This window comes from Mustela nivalis (assembly GCF_964662115.1).
Source record: "Mustela nivalis genome assembly, chromosome: 3".
NCBI classification, from domain to species: domain Eukaryota; kingdom Metazoa; phylum Chordata; class Mammalia; order Carnivora; family Mustelidae; genus Mustela; species Mustela nivalis.
In genome coordinates, this window is record NC_139022.1 from 134,240,702 (window position 1) to 134,267,461 (window position 26,760).

A 26,760-nucleotide genomic window follows, 5' to 3' on the forward strand; every position below is an offset into this window, starting at 1 on the left:
TTACAATATATCTAGCAAAACATATTCAGAGCTTCTTACCACACACAAAATTAAGTTATATATTTCTTTGTGCCCTCCTCAGAGCCCATCAATGGGACTTCGATTTATCAGGAATTCAGCAACTGTTCTTAGAAGAATTGAAAGCCCAGCCAAATTTGATCTAACAACAGCTGAGTAGAGTCACCACCTCCACTATTTCCTTTATAGATGATGATGTCGCTTAGCAGTGCAAAGAGACTTGGTGACAGCTGTTATTTCACATGAGTGATAATATTTTCATCTCCTATCTTCTAAAATAAAGGACTAGTGTGCTGTTAAAACAACATGAACAAAACTACCAGTAGACAGCAATTCTTTCCTTGTCACCCACCCAGTAATCACTTCTGCTATATTCCAACACTTTGCTTTGCTTTCCGAATGGGCTCTTTGGAGACATTGAGATCCTGCTAAGAATTTTAGAAGCAAGTAGCACCCTGAGAGTGATTTCCATGATAATAAAAGTTTACAAATAAGACCACTACAAGGAAGATGCAGAGAACTGAAGCTCACAGCAGCAATGACAAAGGACATGTATAAATTATCTATTGCAATATTGATCAAAGTATGTCCCATGGCAGGCGAGAATTCTACCACTGAACCACCAATGCAAAGTATGTCCCATGGAAGAGCAGTGTTCAAGGTGCTCCATGAAGGAAGAGTTCTACGTGCCAATGAATTTAGGAAATACTGCAAAGAATGAACCCATCTTGAAGATGGGTAAGGAAGGTTACCATTCCAAATCTCCAAAAGCCTCCCTGCAGTTATGAAAATATGATACAATTTGACTCAGAAGGATAGGGATTGATAGCACTCACTCGCATGTAGGTTTTTCTACCTTTCCGGGACAAAGATTCTCAGCCCCTTGCCTTTAGACAATGTTCTCAGACTGGTTTCAGCCAACGAAATGTGCCTGGATGTGCCATCCAAGCTGAGGCAGGGGAAATCTCCTGTGTCACCTTCTAGCTACCTCAATTCCTATGAGGACATCATGAATACTATGCTATTACAATGTCAGAACCATGAGACGGGAGTGCCATGGACCTCTAAGCTAACACACAAAAGCCAGCTTCCCCAGAAAGCCCTCCAGGTATGTCAGAACTTCCAAAAGTAGGAAAGAAACATTTTCCAGGTTTAGCTACTGACATGTGGGGATTAACTTGTTACCACTGCATAGCCTAACCTAGCATTTTTTTTCCCAAATTCATTTGAACACAGAGTTCCTTATTCTTATAAAAATAATGAATATCACACAGAAAACCTCTTATAGGGAAACACTTTGGGAATCACTCTGCCATCTAAAATAGTTTTCCCAAGAACCATGGTTGCAGCATTGTGAGATTCTTTAAACAAGAAATATACCTCAATCTGCATGAGAGATTAAAAGGAGAATCCAGGGGTGCCTGGGTGGCTCAGTGGGTTAAGTCTCTACCTTCGGCTGGGGTCATGATCTCAGGTCCTGGGATAGAGCCCCACATCGGGCTCTCTGCTCAGCAGGGAGCCTGCTTCCACCCCCTCTCTCTCTCTCTGCCTGCCTTTCTGCCTACTTGCAGTCTCTGTCTGTCAAATAAATAAAATAAAAATCTTTAAAAAAATAAAATAAAAATAAAAGGAGAGTCCAGACAGCCAATTCAAAAGTGGAAGAGAGGTACTAAAAATCAGCTAAGTCGGCTGGAAATCGCCAATCTCCAATCTCTTTCCTTCTTTCTCCTCTACTAACCCTCTCAATGCAGTTGCCCAAATGTCTCTTCCTCCAACAACTCACTTAGCGAACATTTATTGAATGCATCCTGTGGGCACCGCAGGGCATGAGACACAGTTTGTGATTTAAACTCTACCCCCCTTCTTCCCTGATTACTCACCTAGTGGGCTATCTTCTTTACAAGGCATGCTTCACCTGTCTCAGTCTCTTGACATTTAGCTCAAACTATGCTGTACTGATAGCTATCCATTCACGTCTGCAGAGAAAAGCCTGGAAATCTCTAGGCTTCCTACACCTCCCAATACTCAGGTTGCCATGGTTGGAAGCCAGAGCACCCCTTATCCCCCACCTTGGCCACAGCTGATTGAATCATGATCACTGGGGAAGCCAAAGTTAGCAGCAGCAAACCACAGCGGATCTGTCCTGAAAACTGTTCCTACAGAGATGTTCTATACTGGATTCTAACCCAAAAGTGAGCTAGACCTTCTCTTTTGAGAGGCTTCAAAGTCAGAAAGAGAGGTAGGTAAGTGATATCAATAGAAGCAGCAACTGCAATCAGATTGGAAGCTGAGATAAATACAGAAGACATAAGACATAAGTATGGCAAAGCCTCTCAAAAAAATCCACCTTGTTAGACAGTTGAAGACACACTGTGTATCCCACATGATGGGCCAGGTCTCCATGGCCCCTTCCTGAGCATCTCTGACAGATGCCTGAATGTTCTCACACTTCCTCTGGGTAACTTGAGCCCATCTCAATTCCTAAAGGAGCCTAGCCAATGCTTGTATTCCAAGTTGCTTGAGAACAGTGACTGGGTGCTAGGCTATTTTTTTCCATCACCCACAGAGCTAACCACAGAGCCTGATACGTAGTAGATGCATAACACACTGATTTCTGTGGTATGTACTGAGATACCTACTCAAATCTCAACTGTAGATAGCATTTAACAAGGCAGAGAAGTTCTTGGCCTCTTGGAGCTCATATTCTGGTTTTAAAGATTTTATTTATTTATTTGACACAGATCGAGAGAGAGAGAGAGAGAGAGATCACAAGTAGGCAGAGAAAGGGGGAAGCAGGCTTCCTGCTGAGCAGAGAGCTCAATGCAGGGCTCGATCCCAGGACCTTGAGATCATGACCTAAGCTGAAGGCAGAGGCTTAACCCATGGAGCCACCCAGGAGCCCCTCATATTCTGATTTTAATTCTAATGCCTTAATTTTAACTTTAATTTTAATACTTGATGGGTTGGGTGATAAGAATAGGAAGCATACTGCTTGGCAACATAGGGACACTATTTTAACATGGGAGGCAAAACCTAAAACAATTCAAGAACCATTTGTGTCCTGGAGTCAAAGTCTTCCTTATTTAATAACTGCCCTTGTGTGAGCTCCTACTGTGTTCCAGCTAGCATCTGTTAGCTTACAGATGCTAGCTGACCCGGCCCTTCCAAGAATCCCACAATAGAGATGTTGTCATTCCTAATTCATAGGTGAGGATGTGGATACTCAAAAACTTTAAGCCACTTCCCCAAAGTCTCACAGTGTGTGGGCAAAGGGTCACAATTTAAATTCTACCTTTCCCTGGCTCTTTCTAGTTTTGTGCTCTTCCCACAAGGCTGCACTTAGGGAAAAAAACATGAGCTTTTTTAGCCAAGGAACAAAGAAGTGACAGCTGAGGTGGCAAACTATACTGTTGCACGGTTATTTTCACTGTGCAATTCATAGTAATCTGACAGCAGAAGATTATTTTCCAGAGTGAGTTTTTCATATCACAAGGAAAGAAAAGTAATTACTGTCTGATTCTACCTCTATCTTTTTATTTTGGCATGATCGAACAAAAAAAGAAAATGGAAGAAATAAAAAAATCCTGGCAAGATTATAGCATTACGTTCTGAAACAATTAAAAACATTTATTAGACGGTAACATTATTCCACTTATTTCTTCCAATAGCAATAGGTTTTGAATGTTGGCCCACAAAAAATTCCCCACATACTGTCTCTAAAACAAATTTCTATCCATTATTGAGAAAGTGTACCAATACTATGTAAATCCTTGTTCTTTAATTGAAGTTATAAAATGTGTCATGTTTACATTCTCTGATAAGACTGCAAAAAATTTAGCACTAAAAATGCAGGAGTTACTATTTCTTCAAAGGAGAAAATGTGTGTTATCCTATTTTAGAGGTCACAGTTGGCCATTTACAATAATTCCATTGCATGATATTTAAGTGTTTTAAGAATAACAATAACTGGGATATTAGTTCACATTTCAACTGTCTTCAAGGTGAGCTTGTTTTAGGACTTCAAGTCTCTGAGGCATGTTAGAAACTGCTGAAATCACTATACAACATCAAAGATAAAATATCACAAACATGTATTCGGCAATAACATTCAGAAATTATTTGGCAAAAATAAAAAGGGAAGGAGTACTGATACAAGCTGTAACAAGGCTGGATCTTCAAACCCTGATACCATATGAAGGAAGCCAGACACAAAGACACATCAGGTCCATTTATATGAAATGTCCAAAGTAGGTACATCCATAGAGAAAATGTATTAGCAGTGGCAAGGGGATGGGGGAGTGAGTAGATGGCAATGGGGAATGACAAGCAATGAGTACAGGGTTTCCTTCTAAGGCAATGAAAACACTCTGGCATTGACCAAGGTGATGGTTGTACAGCTCTGTAAACCATTGAATTGTACAGTTTAAATGGGCAAAACTATATGGTATGTGAGTGACATGTCAATAAAGCTACTGTATTAAAAATCATTGCCCTCAGTGGCTGAAGGCAGCCTCTTCCTGCACCACTCTTCCTATCCTTAGTACTAAGATCCCACATCTTCCTCTGGATCCTGGGATATGCCCACACGCCATGCCTGGCCTTTGCACATGGTGTTCCTGCTGTTCCTGATGTCCAGCCTCTCCCTCCCACCCTCCACTGCCACCTCTAACCCACCACACTCATGCCAGGCAAACCCAGTTCACTCTCACCCCGAACATCAGACTGCTACTCCCATGTGACCAGAGGAAGCTTCTCCTGAGGCTCTAAAGCGACTCAGGATCACCCGGTGCATCCATACATGTACTTAATATTCTACTTTTTGTTCCAGACGTTTCTACCCCTGCCTCTTCCTCCCACTGGTAGAACAACACAGGCATGTAGCACAAGCTTGGTAAATATTCTAGAAAAGAAGAAATGTCTTAAACTTTTCTTTCTAATCTTGAAAACCTTTGATGGGTCTCCAATGTTGGGTCTCCCAATAATGGGTCTGTTGTTAAAGGAGCGAGACTGTTACAAGGCGAAGGTCAAGCAAAACTTTATTTTATGCCAAGCATCAAGAATCAAACCAACCATTAAACAGACCAGTCAGGGCCGCCCCTTACAGAGAGGGTGACCTCTCTTGCTTCACAGACTAACTTTTATAGAGCAAAGGCCATGTGGTTGGGCCTGGCCACACACAGGTGGCCAATGAGATTGTAACACACAGAGAAAGCTGCACAGTCATGCTCAGTCACACATAAGTGACCAGTTGAATTATAATTTACCCTAGTAGATATTTGAACCAGCCTATCATCTTGTTCAGAATTGGCGCCCAAAAGGTGCCCAAAGAGCAGGGCCCATACTCCTTGGTAACTAGGGAGACAGTATGCATCCCCCCAACGGATCCGATGTCTCCACCTGGCCTGATCCACCCTTGTATTTGGGCTTTGTTACCTGGGACTGGTTTCCGGGACTTGTTTTTAAGTAAGTTCCCCTGGGGGGGGGGGGGGACAGGGTCAATTTAAGTTTTACTGCATAAACAACAAAATGGCAATTCAACCGGGGTAGGGGCCGCTCTGGCTAAATAGGCCCTTACACCTTCCCTCTGTCTGTTTTTCTATCAAAAATAATATAGTTAGAATTCCTCCTAAAAACTTGCAAATAAACTGTTTATACAGGGATTTACTTATGGAAACACGGGTATTAAACACAAAAGAGATCTTTTTTTAAGTGATTTCTTCCAGAAGATAAGTATCTTGAAGGAAAATAACCAGTAGAATCGCCAGAACAATTTGTGGCTGAAGGCAGAAATGGCTTCCCTTTATGTGAACAACATTTGTTTTCTTTTCTGTGCAAGTTTACATGTTCTGTTCCAGGTATAATCACTGAGCAAACACGTCAGAGGACTGGCTAGGTGGAAGAGGGAGCCGTAGTTATGGGTGACTGAGTGAGTTCACAGGCAACCTCCTGAACCCAGTTCAAATCAACCTGCTTTTTGCAAGTAACTTCACTTCTTGAAGCTTCAGTCTCCTCATCTGTGGAATGAAAAAAACCATCCCCAACACTATCAGGTTGTTCTGAGGACTGAACAACGTTACATCAATAAAGGACTCTGCCTAGCAGAGTCGTGCAGCGGAAGCATGCTGGGCCCATAAAGCCTAAAGGCTGGGCCCACTCTGCCTAAAGCCTGATGAATAAATACATGATGTCAAGAAGCCAACAGGCCTCGAGGAGAGGGGACGGTGGTGAAGAGATACCACCATAAATCATTAATTCAAAATAGTAGGTACTCTCACTGCTAAGAATTAATCCTACTGATAACCCTTGCAAAATTTCTCCACTATACACATTTAAGAGTATTTTATAATAGATGCTATTTTTTAAAAAGATTTTATTTATTTATTTGTCAGAGAGAGATCATGCAGAAACAGGCAGAGTGGTAGGTGGAGGCAGAGAGAGAAGCAGCCTTCCCACTGAGCAAGGAGCCCAATGCAGGACTTGATCCCAGGACACTAGGATCATGACCTGAGTCGGAGGCAGCTGCTTAACCCACTGAGCCACTCAGGTGTCCCAATAGATGCTATTTTTAATGGATTTTTTGTTTTAAGACCACAACTAGGAACAATTAACATCTCCATTACGACTGGATCGGTTAATTAAATTATGGCACGCCCATGTGATTTGTTAGAATGTGGCTGTTAAAAATACAAAGCGAGCCCTTTAAAAACTAAGGAACAGTACAGCCCTCTTCCCAGCTCCCTCGATTTTCTCTAAGGCTTTAGTTTTATCTTTAATTAAGGAGGAAAAAAGAAATAGCATTCTTAGTTTATTCTTGAAAATCGTTGAATAAAGACATGCATATTAAAAAATAAGAAAGAGGTGTACATGCTCAGTTGATATTTAAACAGTATTAAATGGAAAGAGTAAAGACTAAAGTACTATGTACACCATAAATCCTTATGTCTATGAAAAAAGATATAAAAATAAGCACATAGAGTAGGTCACATCTAGTAGGAAAAATCAGGGACTATTTTGCAGGGGACTTAGGGGAACTGGAGATGGAGACCTTGGGGCGGGGATGAATTGCAGGGTAAGGAGAGAGCAGACACATGGGTGTGGAGGTGGAGAGACAGAAGGAGAGGTAAGAGTTTGTGGCTCCCAACGGGTTAGAGTCAGAGAATGGGGCACAGGTGGCAGGATGTGAGACTGCAGAGAAGAATCCAGCTGATTGTGGGGGATTTTAAGTCGCATATCCAGGCATCTGGACTTTGTCTAGTAGGTGTTGGGATGTTATAAAGCGTTGGGAAGAAAGGAATGAGAGGATCAGAGATGCGCATTAAGGAGGGTCATGTGGAGGAGTCCGGGGTGAGGAGCAGGGAGGGCGGCAAACCATGAAATCAGGCATTTAGGAAGCTGTAAGTTGCCCCAGCTTTCCCCTGCATTTTATAACTGCCCTATGGAGACAGCTTTAGTTTTACTCCCTGATAGAATGTTTTTGCTGCTTTCATAGGAAATCAGTCACAGGAGCGGAGTTGGCGATTCCTTTCCAAAATTTCCGACAGATGTTCCACACATCCAAAAATTACTCATCTCCATTCAATAATCAAATTCTGGGCAGATATGTTTCAAAGAAATGTGATTTTGCCTGCTTAATGAAAGGAAGTGAGATCATTAAAAGAGTTCCCTAAGTAATGCATTTTAAATGAAAGGCTTTTTTTAAGTCTTTGGGAAAAGAAATACCAAAAGTTAAATCGAAACACCCAGGAAAAGCTCAAATTAATATGATAATTCTGTCAACATCCAAGGTTCCAAGTCCAAGCCTAGACGGAACAGAGCATATGGTGATTTATGGCTCCTGAGCTAAAATTTTAACTACGCTTATTGAAATCACAGAATAAATGTCTGAAGTGAAGTTTTCATCACTCCTTCAATGTGAAATATGCAAGTATTGTAACTTCTCTGTTTTGTTTTAGAGAGTAGTTTATGATACCTGGAGCCATCAGTGATTTTCATTAAATGTGTCAAATAAGGATGAGCTAGGGAAATGGGTGATGGATTCATACACAGTATTTTGTCTTCACAGTGAAAAATTTAATGTCTCTCTGTGGGCATTATGTATTTCCCTGACTGACAGATTTTTTTTTTTCCCATAAAAAAGACAATGAACCTTTGAATTATAGGTAAATTAAATTACATGGTTACAACTCAATAAAACTCTTGGAAATATTATGCAGCATCAACTGCTAAAGATTTAAGTTTTCTATTTATCTGTTACCAGTAGGGAAATTGCCATCAGTGCTTTGGTAAAAAAATAATAATAATAATTAATATCTTTATATGAATATTGAAGTAGATCCATAAAAAGGGAATTTTCGATGAGATGCAGAATTACACATATTCCAGTCTTCCTGAGGGTAAAGAGTTTTAAAATCTTTAAACATTAGCTTTGTGTACAACATTTACTAGGTATATGCCAATCAAAACCACAATGAGATATCACCTTATGCCTGTCAGAATGACTAATATCAAAAAGGTAAGTAACAAATGTTGACAAAGATGTGGAGAAAAAGCAACCTTTGCGCACTGTTGGTGGGAATGTGAATTGGTACAGCCAATATGGAAAACAATATGGAGGTTCCTCAAAAAATAAAAAATAGGAATACCGTAAGATCTAAGAATTCCATCAATGGGTACTTACCCGAAGGAAACAAAAACATTAATTTGGAAAGGTATCTGCACCTCTATATTTATTGCAGCATTATTTTGATAGTCAAGATATGGAAACAACCTATAAACACACACACACACTCACACACACATACATATACACACATAGGAATATTACTCAACCATAAAAAAGGATAAGATCTTGCCATTTGTGACAACATGCATGGACCTAAAGGGTATTATGCTAAATGAAATAAGTCAAACAGAGAAAGACAAATACCATACAATTTCACTTACATGTGGAATCTAAAAAAAAAAAAAAAAATGAAACAAATGAGCAAAGGCAGAAACAGACCCATAAACATAGAGAACTGGCTATATATCTGAACTAATGTAACACTGTGTATCAACTATACTTCAATTAAAAAAAGAGAGATTGGGGGACGCCTGGGTGGCTCAGTTGGTTGGACGACTGCCTTCGGCTCAGGTCATGATCCCGGAGTTCCAGGATCGAGTCCCACATCGGGCTCTCAGCTCCATTGGGAGTCTGCTTCTCCCTCTGACCTTCTCCTCGCTCATGCTCTCTCTCACTGTCTCTCTCTCAAATAAATAAATAAAATCTTTAAAAAATAAATAAATAAATAAATAAATAAAGAGAGATTGGTGCATATGAGTACATAAAATAAAGTTTTCATGTGTCAATTATATCTCAATATAACTAGGGAAAAGTTTTCTCACACAAAAACAAAACCATTCTAAGCAAAGTCAAAACACAAATGAATAATTAGGAAAAAGTATTTCAATAATATTCTGTTACTTTTTTTTAACATTTATAATTTTTAAACATTGAGGAAATATTAATAATGTTTATTTAAAGTGTCAGTGTTGGGTTGCCTGGGTGGCTCAGTAGGTTAAGCATCCGCCTTCGGTTCAGGTCATGATCCCAGAGTCGTGGGATCAAGCCCCACATCAGGTTCCTTGTTCTGCAGGTAGCCTGCAACCTACCACTCCCTCTGCCTGCTGCTCCCCCTACTTCTGGTTCTGTCAATAAATAAATAAATAATCTTAAAAAAGAAATAGAGGGACGCCTGGGTGGCTCAGTTGGTTGAGCAGCTGCCTTCGGCTCAGGTCATGATGCCAGCGTCCTGGGATCGAGTCCCACATTGGGCTCCTTGCTCGGCGGGGAGCCTGCTTCTCCCTCTGCCTCTGCCTGACATTCTGTCTGCCTGTACTTGCTCTCTCTCCCTCTCTCTCTGACAAATAAATAAATAAAATCTTTAAAAAAAAAATAGAGTGTCGATCAATATTAATTTGGGAAAAAAATCAGAGAATATCTCCTCTTTACTTCTAAAATTACATTATTTACCAAATAAACTCCTTATATAAGAAAAAATATTGAGGAAATGAAAAAAAAATTTACAGAGAAGGCAAAAGATATTTTACAAGATGATTTCAAAATGATTTTTAAACATACAAAAAGATGTTCAATTTCACTTTTACTAAGAGAAATGCAAATTTCTCAACCATAAGAATACAAAAATCCAACGTGTAACATGGTAAATCCATGGGAAAAGGGTCACTTTCATATATCGATGGTGGAAATTCAGAGTAACCACCCCAACAGAGGAGAATATGCACATGGATTATAAAACTCAGTATGTGTTTGTTATCTGATCCAGCAATCATGTTTCTGAAAATACACCTGAACAAATATCTCCAACAATACAAAAGCATATATACACTTGGTCACTCATTACAGCATGATGCATAATTGCAAAATATTGACAGTTATCTAAGTGCCCATAAAGGTGATGAGTGGAATAAGCTACGGTACTCAGACGAATGGGGAACACAGTACCCACAAGGAAGATGAAAGGAGGTCTCCATGAACTGCGTGGAGAATAACTATCAAGACACATTTCAGTAAACAGAGCAAAGTAAAAGATTATAAAAATTGTGCTACCTTTATGTAAGAAACAAAGGAAAATAAGAAAACATACATGCACCTGCTTATTTTTCCAAAGAAAGAAGAGGAAGAATAAACCAAAAATCAATCAAACTGGTTACCTACCAAGGGCGGGGGAAGGGCTAGATGAGAGGTATAAGGGACAGAGAGACCCTTCAAAACTCCTCCTTTTCTGGTATGCTCTTGACTTTTAGAATCATGTTAATATCCTACATATGCAATAAATAAATAAAATTAAATCAGCAACAATGGAAATAAAACTAAACACAAACTAAAACACTAACTACTAAACAAACACTAATTAATGAAACTAATTAATTAATTAATGAAACTAACTAATGAACCCCAACTGCATTTTAAATGAATAATAACACTGAAGAGAGCAAAGAACACCAATGTAGGTAAATTTTCAACACAGAACTTTCACATACATCTTCAACTAGTGAAAAGAAAAAAAAATAAGTAACGGCTATCAAATATTGAACTCTTTTTAGAAGATTTGGTTTAATGGAGGTATGGTTCCAAAACTACATGGGTTATAGAACTGAGCAAATTAGTGAATGTATTTAAAATGGGACCAGGGTTTTCACTGGGAAAGGGAGATTAAAATATGTGAAATACGAAAGTGTTCTAAGGACCCTGTTTTGCTTCAAAAATCAGTTTCTTGTCCTAGAAGACATCAGTGATTTGTCAAAGTAAGAAACTTCTGGAACTGAACTGGTTTTGAATGGGCTTGAAAGCAATCATGCCCTAGTACCTATGAGCCACCCAGAAGCCAGATTTTGTTTTTTAAATATCATTCCCCAAACAGGACTCTTTGAAGAAATATCTGACTCCAGAGCTGGAACATCTGGTACCAGAATATAGAAAACTATATACTCTGATTTCAAAAAAAAATACAACTTAATCGACTTTGCTGCCACAAACTTATTTGGGGGAAATAACAGTTAACTAGGTAGAATTATGTATCTCTTTCTAGAGTACCAATATCATTAACTACTTATGTTGCTGTGAATATTACCCATACATATTTTTCTCACAAGTGTAGTTACCAACTAACACCACACAATATTATTATAATACCACTGAGTGTATTCTTTAAGCTATATCCTTTAACCCCGTAACTTACACATATTCCCAGGTACTTTTAATAAGGTCTATTTTATATTTTTTCCAATTTCTGAGGTCAGCCTATAGTAAGAAACTTTATCATAAAGTATTTGATTGAATAATTAACTATTACAGAAGAGAAGATAAATGCCTTTATAATTTATTTTTTTTCCAAAGGTTAAGATATTCACATGGTTCAAAATAATTTTGTAAAAAAGACATTGGTATAAAAATCTCACCACCACTTTTGTCTTCACTGGTTATTTGTCTGTCAACTGTGGGTAACCACTTTCTATATTCCTGAGGGCTATCTTTACAGAATTTCCTTGTCAAGAAATACATGAATGTGTATATTATTTTCCCATTTTCTTCATAATGGTAGAATACTATGTACGTATTTTTGGTACCTTGCTTTCTTTTGCCTAGCAATATATCATGAAGCTTTTTCATGATCACCATATACACTTACACCTCATTAAGAAACCATAGTGCTCAGAGAATGACAGACTATAACAAAAAGAACACAAGATTCACCTTCAACTGGTTCCAGCTGATTGAGTCTGGGACAAATTTAGCATCAAAATGATTAAGATCACTGAGATACTTTAACCTACCTATTATTCTTATTAAATAAGAATCCATGGGTCCACATTGAAAACAAATAGGTACATTTACAAATAAATTCAGAGCTCATCCTTCTGCTCCAGTACCAGCTAATAAATATGGAGGGGATGGGGTTCAGGAAATCACTGTTTGCAACTACATGAAGGTTGGTTCAGACCAGAATCATCAAAGATAAAGGTCTCAGAATGTCTTTTTGAAGGACATTTCCTACATGCAAGGGGAAAGGCACTGAATATGTAGTAGAGAAATGGACGATACTCTGACTGGTGCCACAATAAATATTAGCCACGAAAGGCAGGTGCACATCATGTGATCCCAAGGTGATATGCTGGAAAGAACATATCACATCCATAGTATTCTCACTAGAAATGTATAACGTGAAACTTTCTCATAAGGGACCATCTTCAAACCCCAAATACAGAACACTACAGAAAATAACTGTCTGTGTTCATCAAAGAATGTCAGTCACATGAAAGCCAAAGAAAGACTAAAAGGGACTAAGCAGACAGGACAAATCCAACAATCCAGACTAGTTCTCTACTGCAGGGAAAAAAAAAAAAAAAAAGCTATAAATGATATTATTGGGACAATACCGGACAAACTGGGACAAATCTGAAAGAAGGAGTGTAGATTTGATAAAAAGGTTGTGTTATGAAATTTCCTGAAGTTGATAAATTATATGCTATGATCAAAAAATAGAATATCCTTGTTCTTAGAAAGTAAACACTGAAATATTAAGGGGTGCAACATACACAAACTACCTTAAGTGAAAAATATAAATAATTTTTTTAAAAATCACATCATTTCCTCAAATAAAAAAGAAATAATAGCACATGCAAATGGGTACTAAAGCAAATGGGGAAGTGCTAAAGAAAACTGAATCTGGGTAAAGGGCATACACTTCTTTGTCTGATGCTTATACCTCCCTAGAGATTTAAAATGATTTCAAATTAAAAAAAAAAAGATAGTATATTTCACTGAAAGAAATAAACAGTAAGACAAAGCAGAGAAACTTTGAAAGAACAGAGTAACAAGGAGAGTTATGCTCTACCTGTATTGAATCTGTATTAGATTGATCTGTATTAGAACCATTCCAAGCTTCTAAAATATTAGCCTTGTAAAATATTAGTCTTGTACTACCGCAAGGATTGAGGAACAGATCAAAGAAAGGGACCTAAAGGCCCCCAAATACATAAACGCTATATATGTTGGAGGTGGAATTTCTATCTCTTGACAAAGGATTCATACTTCCGAAAAGTAATGTTGGAACAATTTTTTAAACAATTTTCTAAAACTGTTCCAGCATTTAGAAAAACAATTTGAGAAAAAAAATCAATGCAGATCTTTATCTCATAAAATAACCAAAACATATGTCAGGGGCAAACAAGTAAGCAGAAACAAATGACAACACACACACACATAAAATGGAAGAAAAATACAAAGAACAACTATCCAACTTAGGAATGAGCAATGTCTTTTAAAGAATAAAGACAGATGATAAAACTATTACGGAAAATATTCATCTAACATAGAAATAAGAGATTGTTGCCTATAAAAGAAATATAGATAAAAATTCAAAGGGCAAATAAAAAACTGCAAAACACCTATCAGTGATGGCTGACCAAAGTTTAGCCAATAGTGATATAACTCCTCATCATTAGTTTGAAAAAATTTTTTTTAAATTTTTAAGATTTTATTTAAAACAGAAGGAGAGGGAGAAGCAAGCTCTCCATTGAACAAGGAGCCCAATGCAGGGCTCAGTCCTAGGACCCTAGGATCATGACCTGAGCCAAGGCAGACACCTAACTGACTGAGCCACCCAGGTGCCCTAAATTGACAAAAATTTAAAAGACAAAAAGTGTCTCACTTTTAAACTTACTCAAGAGTTGGTTCACACAAAGTGTCTTGCATAAAATTTCATATATATTAATAGCCTTAAAATATTCTAATCTCACTCTGATTTTAAATCAAACATGAAAGAAGACAGCAACATGTGAAAAACAGAAACGTCCAGCAATTGGGCAATGGAAAAGCACTGCATGGCCATCTATATGTGGGAATACTATGAAGCTCTTAAAAAATCAACTTTCAATTGGCCCTTGCCCAGCCCTCCCCCTCACGTGACCATCATGGTGGCCTTGCTTCTACTGCAGTAAGGACAGTCTGGGGCTCCGAAGAATCAGGGAAGAAAGAAAAGGGACTGCCACCAAATTCCAAGGAGGAAAGTCCACCAAAAAATGTAGTGGAACCAAAGGAGAGAGGCAAACTACTAGTCACCCCAATAGTAACTGAATTGTCTAAAAACTAGTCTTCAGCCAGTTCTTAAACCATCAGTTGTGAATCACGGCAAGACGGTAGCAAGCCCTAACCCCAGTCCCAATGATAGCATGCTATACACAGATGAAAGGCTTCCAGAATTTTTGTCAAGAAAGACTTTGATAGAATTTCCTCAAAAAGTTCTGCCTCTATTAAGAAAACGGTTCAGATTCAAACTTTTCAGGAGAACAGGGGAGGGACAGATGATTCATCATCCTCTTTGTCCAGCTCCTCTGATTCAGAGTCTGACCAGAAGGGTGACAGCTCCAAGGTTGATCCTTGGATGATGAGCAGGGGGAGAGGAAGACTTCCAAAACTGCGGGCCTCCTGTACCCTTGCAAATAGAGCTCCCCAATTTGCAGTGTCAGCAAAAGAGAAGACCTGGCCACAGCAGAACAGCCAGAACTCACTCCTCCAAAGAGGCCCTGTCAGGCAAAGAAGAAAGGGCCCACCCTGAAGCCAATAGAGGACAGAAAAGACACTAAACCAAAAACCACAACACCCATGTTAAAAGCAGACAAAGAATTTAGGAAGCAAAATGTAAAGGAAAAAAAAACAGAGAAAATGCTCAGTTCAGGTGAAAAATATAAAGCCAAAAGCCACCTGAACTTAAAAAAAAAAAAAAAAAAACTGACCTGATCATACAAAGTCAGGTTTGTCTACACTGCCAGATGTCTACAGCCCACCACCTGTGCAATTGTCAGAAAGAACCAGAGCAGCAGGACAGCTGCAAGCAACTCCTGAAACCAGAGAGACATTTGGAAAAACAAGTACCGGAAGGTGATGGGGAGGCAGCGTTTTCCCTGTTCAACAAGGAAAATTCGAGGAAGAAGGTAAAGGAAGAAATGCTGAAGGCTAAAGAGGACATTTTGGAAGGTCAGGTACCAGTACAACATTTGAAGTCAGTTCTTGTTCCTAAGAAGGAGTTTTTGAGGAGAAGACCACGGACCTGGAACTTGAGGGAAAGAACAAGACTTGGTGCCTCCCCAGGAACAGCAGGATGACACACAGAAGCCCTCTCAAGATGCCAGCCCCACCAAGCTGTTCGACAACACCATGTACAGGAACCTCCAGCACCATGACTACACCCTGTACACCTTCTTAGACCTCAGCCTGGACCTGTCCAAGTTTAGCATGCCTCAGTCCTCTTCAGCACGGGAGTCACCTCACCACTGAGCACTCCCTTGAGAGACTAAATCTTCCGGTGTCTGGGCTGCAGCAATAAAATCCACTCCAATCATGAGGAAAAGAAAGAAAAAGAAAAAGAAAAAGAAAATGATCATGCTCTATTGTCAACTTGAAGACTAAAACTCTTTCTTTATAGATAAGAGTATAATTTTTAATATGTTACTTGATTTAAAAATGATTATCTGCCAAAAGAGTATATAACACCTGGAGAACCATGGTAAAAGGAGCAAAGAGAAATCAGACACAAATGTGTAAATAAAAGTATGAAATAGATATGGTTCTTATAATATACACAGTTGACAGCAACATCTCTCTCCTCCAAGTTCCTAATATTTCAGTAAACACTAAATAAGTAAACTCCACTTCCTTGTGAGGTTAAATATATTTGAGAGAGATATGTTTTTATATCTATAATTTAAATTTATAAAATTTATAAATTTATTTTATATTTTTTTATAAATTTATATATTTATATATAATTTTATAAAAATTTCATAAAATTTTTATATTTTTATGTATTTATATATACATATATATTTTATTTTTATATTTATATGTACTATATATTATATATAATATATAATATAGATACTATATATATAAATATATACTTATATATTTTATTTTTATATTTTTATTTTTAGAAAAAAAATTATAAAAATATAAATTTATAAATTTATAAAATACATCTATAATTTAAATAATTTAAATGGAACCTATCCAGAGGTAGAGCTAGAATTTATTATAAATGGGGCAGTATTTTGAAAGTTACTAATAAGCTTTAGTCTTCTGTCTTCCTGTGTATGTGACCTTCATACTAGTCCGTCCAAAGCAACTGCCTGGTGAGAAATCCAGATTTATAGGAAAAAAAAAAAGAATACAGAGAAGGATCTAAGAATTATTCAGATTGCACATATAAAAATCAAATTATGGAGATATGTTCTCATTTAGTAAATCAGACACTGAATCTAGAGAACTCAGCCTATGCATGCCCCTCATGGTAAGGACCAGGGTAGGCACTGTTTCTTCGGTCCAGGTAGTGGACATTCTGGTTTATGCGACACAGCCTCTGCTGTAACTGTTCAATTCTGCACCTTGAGGTGTGGAGGTATTTTAGGTAAGTTGCGATTTGTGCAGGGTGGTGGGGACAGGGGGCTCTGGCACTCCACCTAATATGATACACTTGATTTCCCTCTAAAATTCTGAAATGTGATTTCCCTCTAAAATTCTGAAATGTAGTTACATCAGATTAAACTTGTGGCTCACTGTGCTCAGAAGTAAAGTTTAGTTTGCCAACTCAAAGCACCTTCAGTTCTCCAGTGGCATGAACTCTACGTTGAGAGTCAGTGAGAGGTCAAAATGCCTGCTCTTTAAGGCAAGAGTGAGGTGATAGGAGGCAGCATGGAGACCTGGGGTCTTTAGCAAATAAGAGCCAACATGCTCCCATCCAGCCATAAAGCTTCAGGAAATCTTTACCAAGGCAGTGGAGACCAGGATACAAATTACACTAACCAAAGACTCTAACGCCAAGCCCAGGTAAGTGACTCTAACACCATGCCCATCACGGCAAACTAGTAAATAAGGAATTCTGCCTTGTTAACCAAGGGAACAGAGGACCTCTACTTACCTAACTTGCATCAGTCAAGCTAAGTCACTGCCACTCAATGTGTGGTCCATGGACCTGTAGCATCACGTGGGGGCTTATGAGAAATGCAACATCTCGGGCATGTCCCACACCTACTGATCTGTTTAATGCATTTTCACAGGATCCCAGGTGATCTGTAAGCATCTTAAGATTTGAGTACTGAAAGAGGTCACAACTCCTCAACTCCTATCTCCAAGCACTCTCTGAGAAAGAGAAAGGTGGGACAAGGTGATGAGACCCGGAACACTATCACCCAAAAGAGAGCAGAGCCATTACTAGTTAGCTGCAGAAATTATTAACAAAATGTCTAATCTAATTTAAAGCCTATGCCATAATTGAAAGAGTCTGTTCATGCCCATATATCTCTGTCTTCTTCCAGGGCTGGCATGTCAGCAAGAAAGGCACAGAGTGTGGTGCGGCACACACAGGTCAGGTCATCAGCAGAATCGGCAGAGATGAGCAAGACCTTGCACAATACTGATCTTGTGCTCATATTGCCGAATCCCCTGGAAAACCCAGACTGAGGGCTGGACTGGCTTAGCATCTCAGGACCACAGGGCATGGCATTGGAGGAAACTATTAATTCTCCCTTCTGCATCCTGAAGGACATTTCCAAAAAGAGACCATGGCAATCAAATGGAGATTCTCTCTTGAACAAGATCTAGGTTCCAATTCTTCCTCCACTGTTGACGAGCCATGTGGCTGAAGCATATGTCACTGAAGCTGTCTCAGCCACAGTTTCCTGAACTATGTGTGGAGAATACAAACCCACATCCCATCGTCCACAATTCTGAAATCAAAAGCTCTAAAAAGAAAAGGTTTTCAGAACATATTTCGTGGCCAACCTGACCGGACATGAACTTGTCTCACTGTAAAACGTGACCTGAATCAACAATGGCACCAAGGATAGTCTTCATTTATTCTATTTACATATGTTTCCTGTGTTTTGTCCACATAAAAAAAGTACATGTTGGGATGACAGAGTGTTGCCCAAGATCCCACTAGGACATGTATACTGTCTCACCTTTCTAAACAACAACCGTAACAACAGTAACAACAAATTCTACATTTTGAAACACAAGAAGGGTTTGGATAAGAGATCAAAGCTTGTAAGCCATTACAGGCATTAATATGGAAAGTATCTAGTCCAATTTCTGGAATACAATAGATGCCCCAAATAAATTAATTTCCTTCCCTCTCCTTCATCCCTAAAACTCTTAAAAGAAAAAAAAAAAAAAAGCCACCATGGTAGGAAAAAAAAAAAAAAAAAAGCCACCATGGTAAAAATGGATAAAAATGGATATTTTTGCTCACTACACTTTTAATGTCTTTCTAAAAGGGATTTTTTAAAAGATTTTATTATTTATTTGACAGATAGAGATCACAAGTAGGCAGAGAGGAAGGCAGAGAGAGAGAGAGAGAGGAGGAATCAGGCTCCCCGCTAAGCAGAGAGCCTGATGTGGGGCTTGATCCCAGGATCCTGAGATCATGACCTGAGCCAAAGGCAGAGGCTTTAACACACTGAGCCACTCAGGCTCCCCTTAATGTCTTTCTCGTAAGATATGCGGGATAATCATGATTCTGTTTGGTAAAGAAATGAAACAGCAAAATAAAACTATGTGAATGAGCTATAAACATAAAACTAGCCATGGCAATATATATCACCAACAGCATTTTCTGGAACGGGCAGTAATGAGTAAGAGCTAAGAATATGAGCTTTGGTGTCAGGCAATTCTGGGTTCAAGTCCAGGCTTTTTTTTGGACCATCTGCAGGAGAGCTGCAAGCTAGGTGCATAATTAAATTAATTCACAGAGCCTCAGTTTTCTCAACTATAAAATAGGCATTAAATTTGTACCTCCAACCCAACTTTGTGCCAAATATTAAATGAGATGTTGTCTGTACAGCACTTAGCACAATGCTTGGCAAATCCCTACATGGTCATAGTAATAACTTAACAATCAAAGCAATTATTATTATAGATTAGAGCTACAGTTGAGTAGATACTAAATCACCTAGATTCATTAGACATCAACAGTCTGAAAAATTCTTTCAGTTCCATATTTGATTCTACATTCAACAAAAATATATTTAAAGTTAATTTACACATTAATTGGGTTTTAACACTAACAGACAGGTTGCAAGATCCGCCTAACATGTTTTGACATGCTAACAGCTACCCGGTATATTCTCACACTAAATTATAATTCTGTAAATATTTAGTTTGTCAAAAGCCACAAAATAATTACTGTATTAAATTTCCAACTGTTAAATCTTAACCTGAAGATTAATATGGTATGTAATAAACAGAGAATCTAATTGCTACTTTATGCAGAATTTTTACAACACCCCCAAAGTTATGGTAAGTACCAGTAATTCATTCCATTTAAACTTGGGAAAAATTAAGAAACCATTGGCGCACATTTGATTTTACACATTAGCACATTCTAATTAAATCTCTCAGAGTTTATAATAATATATGTGGGTCTAATTAACTAACTCATCAAGCTTCTAAGTGGACCAAAGAGTAAAATATTTGAACTTAAGCAAAGCAAAATCATTAAAGAGGAAAATTTGCCAAATTTGAATCTGTAAGGAAAACTGGCCTTTTTGTCTATGCTGATTCTTGGCTTTCTGAAAATATGCATTCCTAGTTAGAGGAAGTGTGAGGATATTCATTTCAAAGGTAGCGGATTAACAATTTAGACAGTTGTTAGTCTATGAATAGACGATGATTCCACAGTTCAAAGCGGTGTCAGAGCCATAACTCAGAGGATAGACTGGGCCAGTTCAGTTCAAGGGAGCAGGAAAAGCCTGCCAAGAAGAAGCTGGCAGTTCTTAGAGATCTATGTCAAAGATAAGAGTCTAAAGAAGCAAGTGGATTATTGCAGCATCTGCATCAACCATAACCTCCTTGCTCCTTTATTCAAATAGTTATTGTGTCTTTAATGTGTAATGAACACTTTACTAGCGATGAATATCCAGGAGGTCTGGGGACAGGGACTATGAAACCAAGCCACAGGAGCCAAAGAACACAAGCATGAACCTCCCCGAAGACTGGGAGTCATGAGAAGTATAGTCCAGCAGGAGGGGAATAGGCTGGGGGCACCCGTCCAAGGTACTACATATGTGCAGGTTCCTCGAACAGCAGAGATCAAGCTAAATCAGCATTCCCAGCCATGGAGACGGGAGGCTCGAGAGGTGGGGCAGTCTGGGAAGGCATTACATTTTGTGAACTCCATTGGTTTGGAACCCATAAGGACATTTTACCTGTGGAAAAGTCCACAAACATATACATCCCATGACAAAACTTATGTAGTCATCCAGTAATGGTGTTAATGAACCTTCCTTGTGTTTATAAGGGTTTTAGGGTGGGGGGTGGTATAAGTGGTATTGCGGGACACACTTCTACTTCCTGCTGAACAAACCTGACAGTGGGTTGGAGACATCTCTTCCTTCTCTCCAGCCACTGGTCAAGATCCAATATCCACAAGAGTTCCAGGCTGATCTCACACCCGCCCCTCATTCCAACATTCATGTTAACCTCCAAAGACGGTCAAGGTGCGGTTTCCAAATGTTAAAGATGTGATTCTCATATGGACATAGAATTAACATATACTAAAGACATCATTTAATTTAGGAATAAGATGACAAGCAAGTCGGTTGCTATGGATTGTTTCCTCTAAAATGGTATCTTGAAGTCCAAACCCTAAGTATCTCAGGAGCTGACCTTCCTGGGAAACAGGGTCATTGCAGGTGTCATCAGTTAAAGTGAGACCATACTGGAGTCGGGGGAGCCCTTAATCCACTGTGACTAACGTCCATAAAAGAAGGCAATCTGAAGGCAGAGGTGGAACATCAAGCAACAATGGAGGCAAAGACTGGAGTGACCCGGCTCAAGCCACGAAACACCAAGGGCTTGCTGGGCACCCACCAGAAGCCAGTAGGAGGCAAGCAAGGCCTTCATGACAGGTTTCAGAAGGAGCATGACTCTGCTGACACCTTGATTTGAGACAATGAAAACATGATTTTCATCTCCAGACCTTGACACAACAAAGTTCTGCTGTGTTACACCTCTCACATTTTGGTAATCTGTTATGGCAGCCCTAGGAAACAATCTATCAGATAGGTTGGCTCAAAGATCAATAAAGAAATTAACCATCATTTTGAAAAAAAAAAAAATCTTGGAATAGCATTGCTAAGGATACAAAATTGGAGGGTACCTGGGTGTCTTAGTTAAGTGTACAACTCTTGATTTGCTCAGGTTGTGATCTCAGGGGTGCTAGGATCAAGCCCGGCATTGGGCCCTGCACTCAGCAGGAAGTTTGCTTGAGATTCTCTCACTCTCTCCCTCTGTCCCTCCGCCTGCTTTGAGGACATGTTCCTTCTCTCTCTCTCATAAATTAATTAATTTAAGAAAAGGTTCAAACCTGGCTCATGTCCTAGACAGCAGTCAGATCATCACCTTGGGGAGAGAGAAAGCAGCTCTCCTGGACAAATGTCTACAATTTATTACATAACTTCACCAAACCTGAGTTTTTAATCAAATGCACAAGCCAAGTCAAAGAAAAAGACCATTCCCTTAGATAACTCAAAAACCCATGGGTTGGCACATTAAATAATGTTCCAACATGACATATTAAAAGGGCTTAATCCCCACTCTTTTCCCTTTTGAATGATCCCCAAGATTTGTACTTTTTTTTTTTTTTTATTTTGGCCAGTCCCTTCCTCACATGCCTGCCCAGTTGAATTTGCAGGTTCACTAGTGTGCTCCCCTGGCTGTGCCTCACCTACTTCCTGAGTGTTCGCACGTGAGGTTTGTCATCCTGCCACCATCTCTAGAACTCTAGTTTTGTCCCCATTCTGACAGTAATCAAGCTCCTCCCATTTTACTACAGCAAGGCCTTAATGACTCTGTTCCACTGCTCTGCCAGTCTGGAGGCTTAGTGTGATGCAGCTCCCTTCAGCAGAAACCAAACAAGCTCCTCTCACAGAATCTTGAAGGAGGTTCAGACAACTTTAATATGAAAACTTAACTGCTTTGCTCTTTGACGCACCAGAGAGGAGAAATGAAATATTTTCCCTCACCTCCTGGGAGGGTTTGAAGATGAAGCCTACCCTGCTTTCCAAGAAAAGAGACAAGAGATTCTACTTTGGTGGGAATTTGGACTCGAGGTTTAATAGGCCAGAATGGTCTTTGTGAAAGAAGCACCTACGTGCCCCCCACCCCTCCATCTCACCCACCTCACCCCACCCCCCACCCCGCCATGTGGCGAGAGAACTTACCAAGAATGGAGGGTGCTGCAGAACAGAAGCAGGGACTGGAGGTCTCCTGCCAGGCCAGGGGCCAATACTTCTGTTAAAGGATTGGTGGGGGGAGGAGGGCAGGGCATTCTGGGAAAGAGATCAGGGCAGGCAGTGGAAGGGGCCCTTGAAGGGGGTGGGTACTTAGAATAGAGGCTATTGATTAACTACTGTGAAACTATTTCAATAGTTCTAAAAATGTATGGCTGGATCAGCATGCACCTGCAAAGTACCAGCCCTGAAAGAGACAAAGGTTAAGCAAAATAGGGAAGAAAAAAAAAAAAAAACCTTGGTGTAACTGAGAAGAAAAAAGGACAGCCTTCCTGGATTCCCCCCAGGACAGCCAAGAATCCAAGAGATGGTCTTAGAACCCTTAACTCTTGCGGAGACGGCATCAGAATGACCCTCACCCCACCCACCCCCATCCACGAATTTCCGGTGGTTGAACAGTGCAAGTTGGAGAACAACCCCCCCCCCCCGCCCCGCTGGGAGAATGGTAAATGACACCTTAGTAAAGATTTCCATTTTAAAGCTTAAAATAAAATAGAATCCATTCATTTATCTTCCCCCTCTCCCCCACCAGGCGATGAGACTCACACTGAAGGGTGAAAATCTAGGAATACGTGTTTCTATTTTATCTCGGGATGGCAGAAGTTAGGGAGAATGATTTCTCCTTTCTAGCGTCAAGTGAGCAGAACCAAATTTTTCCTGGCTCTCAGCTATGGTAAATGATTAGATACATGGCCTGGATCAGTAAAGTGGTGCAGTTTCATTTCCTGAAAGGAAGAGGGGTTTAAATCCACCAGACAACTCATTTGTAACAAGCTTGCAAGTGCCCAGGAGAATGCAGTAACTATCCACCTTGCTTGAACAAGTCGGTGAATGAAAGAAAGGCTTTTGACCTCCAATGAAAAAAAAATTAAAGGGATTTGTCACTTTGATTTTGGTTCTGAATTCAAAATCAATGCCAAGATAGAAGATGCCATAATGCATAGAAATGCTGCCAGCGAACTTCTTTAGAAAATGGGATGAAATATTAGCAGTCACTGGTGAACTTGGGGACTACACACAATCAGTAGGGATCTTTCATTCCAGCGACAACAACAACATAATAATAATAGCAGCTCACACTGAATGAATGTTCAGGCTGTGCTAGAGATGTGCTAAGGGATAAATCTGCCCTCTGTCAAAAGAACTTCACGACAGCCACCCGAGTACGTATCATTCCTATCCTGGTTTAGAGAGGAGGACAGTGTAGTTGTTGCCCTCAATAAATGGAAAAAGCTGGAATTCAAACCCAGCCCCAACTGACACTAGAGCCCATGACCCGAACCACTATCATATCACCTAATAGTCATCACCACTTAATAGCCATGAAGTGCCATCACATATGACTTAATAGCCCAGAAAAAAAGTGTGGGGCGGGGCCCCAATCATGTATCCTGGACTCTGAGTTCAAGAGATTTCGTGAACCAGAGAAGATGCCCCTGGGCATTAAAAAAAAAGAAAAAAAACACACACACACAAAACACAAACAACACCCCCCTCCTGAAATGAGCAACAAGAAAAAAATTGAAGACTATTCTTGAGAGCTACCGAATTTTTATTGTAGTGTGATTTGATTTCCTTCCTCTCTTAATTCTGTTAGAATACCCTCAGTGAAATATAGACTAGGCCAAAACTGTCCTGATGCAAGCTGGAAAGCAAGATCAATCAGGAGGCCATTAGAAGAAGGATGAAGGGCAAGTGGCGGGATGCAGCCAATGCCAAGAGAGCAGCAGGGTCCTTCTCAAGTGTCTCTGATGTCTTCAGTGTCAGTTGCTTCCTGAAATGCTGTAACTCTGGAGTCAATTTCCCATTATCCACCTGTGAATTCCCCACTCTGCAGATTTATCTTCAGTCCTTTGAAGCTGCATGCCTAAAGCAGCTCCAGTCCACAGAGCCAACTTCGGAGCTGCTGCTCCCATCTGCAGTGAGGGTTCACCCCTGATGGAATGAATGCCAGCTAACGAGCCTCTGGTTCCCCTAATGCTCCAGTTACCACCCCCACCACCACCAACTGCAAGCAATGGGTTTTTATCTCTGTTTAGCTATGTGCCACGTGTGCTCCCAGAACCAGGATCAGGAACACGCACAATCTGGGAAACAGGATTAATTCAATTTGGCTGGAGTCAAGAATGTATGTACTTTAGCTTTCAGAGGTGGGTTTATTCACCCAGCTTATAGAGCATAAAACAGTTCAAAATCCTTTGAAAAGGTAGCATGACAGTAAAGGATAGAAGAAGAGCAAACACCAAACTTTGCTTTATGTAAGTGTCATTATCTTTCCTATTAAAGATGGCATGCAGGAGTTGAAGGAGCGCGAGCTTTCTACTGAAGCTGATCTGGGCATGAGCTGAGATTCCACCACTCACTGGCCGGGTGACCTTGGGCCAATTACTCCATCTTTCTGCGACTTTCTCAGTGTGCAGCAGGAACAGGAATAGTACTGACCTTACTGGTTGTCGTGATCGTACAAATACCTGAGGCAAGACTAGGAACACTGTCTTTGTTTACGAATAAATTGCAGGAATATTATCACAATCCTTAATAGCACTCATAGTGGCAGCATTACTAGTCGCAAAAACGGTGGTTGTATTACTAGTAGTAATAGAAGTATTAACAGAGTAACTGCAGTGCTGTTACAGAAGGGAGCAAGCTACAGGTGTCAGATACATTTTGAATAAGAGTTACTCCCCCGAAACACAAATATTATGTTTAAGAACTACACATATTTGTAGATTTTTAAAATGTGCTTTGCCTCTAGCTATGAATATCAAATAGCATCTTACCCTGAAATAAGGACTGGCATAACTAATTAAGATGCTTTCCATTTATTTATTCTTTGAAGATACTAATTCAAGAGAATTGCTTAATCTTCTTCTTTCTTAATCTATTTAAGCATGCAAAATAAAAATGGACTTCCCTGAGACCCTAATAACTTGAAATATAAGATAAGGCCACTTGCTTTCAAATTAAAACAAAATCTATGTTTCTATCTTTGTTCCTAATATAGTGACTAATGGAGCCCTAATGCTTTGATCTTCCACTTGAAAAATATCAAAACATCTTTAATATGCAAATCAAGGCAAGAGCTTGTGGGGTCATCCGCAGCAGGTTTTTCCCCCCTTATAATAGTAATTGGAAAATCAATGGGGCCCAGAGGATCGTTATTTTAAAAATAATTCTACCTCTAACAAAAATCCACTAGCTTATCCTTAGTCACATTTCAAAATGAAATTTAGATATTAAATAGTATTGATTTCAATTCAAAAGCTGCTTGGACCACCTCTATATCAATCCCACTGACTTGGAATGAGAATCCGTGGAAATCATTAAGTCATTTATCTTGTCAAAAATCTCGGCAGTGTGCCCAGATGTATCAAACGCTGGACAAGGCTACTTTCAGTTCCCATTTCCACCCGATAACTGACTTCCTGTAAGCCCTCTGGCCAATCTCTGCCCAGGTCAGACATCTCGGAGGAGGAGGGAAAGGGAATTTGAAAATACGCATCATCAGAACTGATGAATGAGAAGGACCTTTCAAGCTGGATGTGAGGTGGGGGGTGGGAATCACATTTCCTTCCAAGCTATGCGAAGACCTCCAGCACCCTTGCTCACGTTCCCTGGAGTTTTCAACGCACTCCTTCTTGTCTCTATTCGGCAAACACTCACGTAGCTTTTCTCTCATGCCAGGCATGCTACTAGGTGTGGATGACAGCAGTGAACCCACACACAAGAAAGCCCTGTAGAGCTTACAGGCTCCTGGGGGAGGCAGGAAGTAAACAATCGATTGTACAAATAAAAACAAAAGTGTAAGCTATGATGCCTACCACGGAGGAAAATAATAATAGATGCTGTCAGAGGGAAGAATGGGGTAAGTGATTAGACTGGAGGAAAGGACAT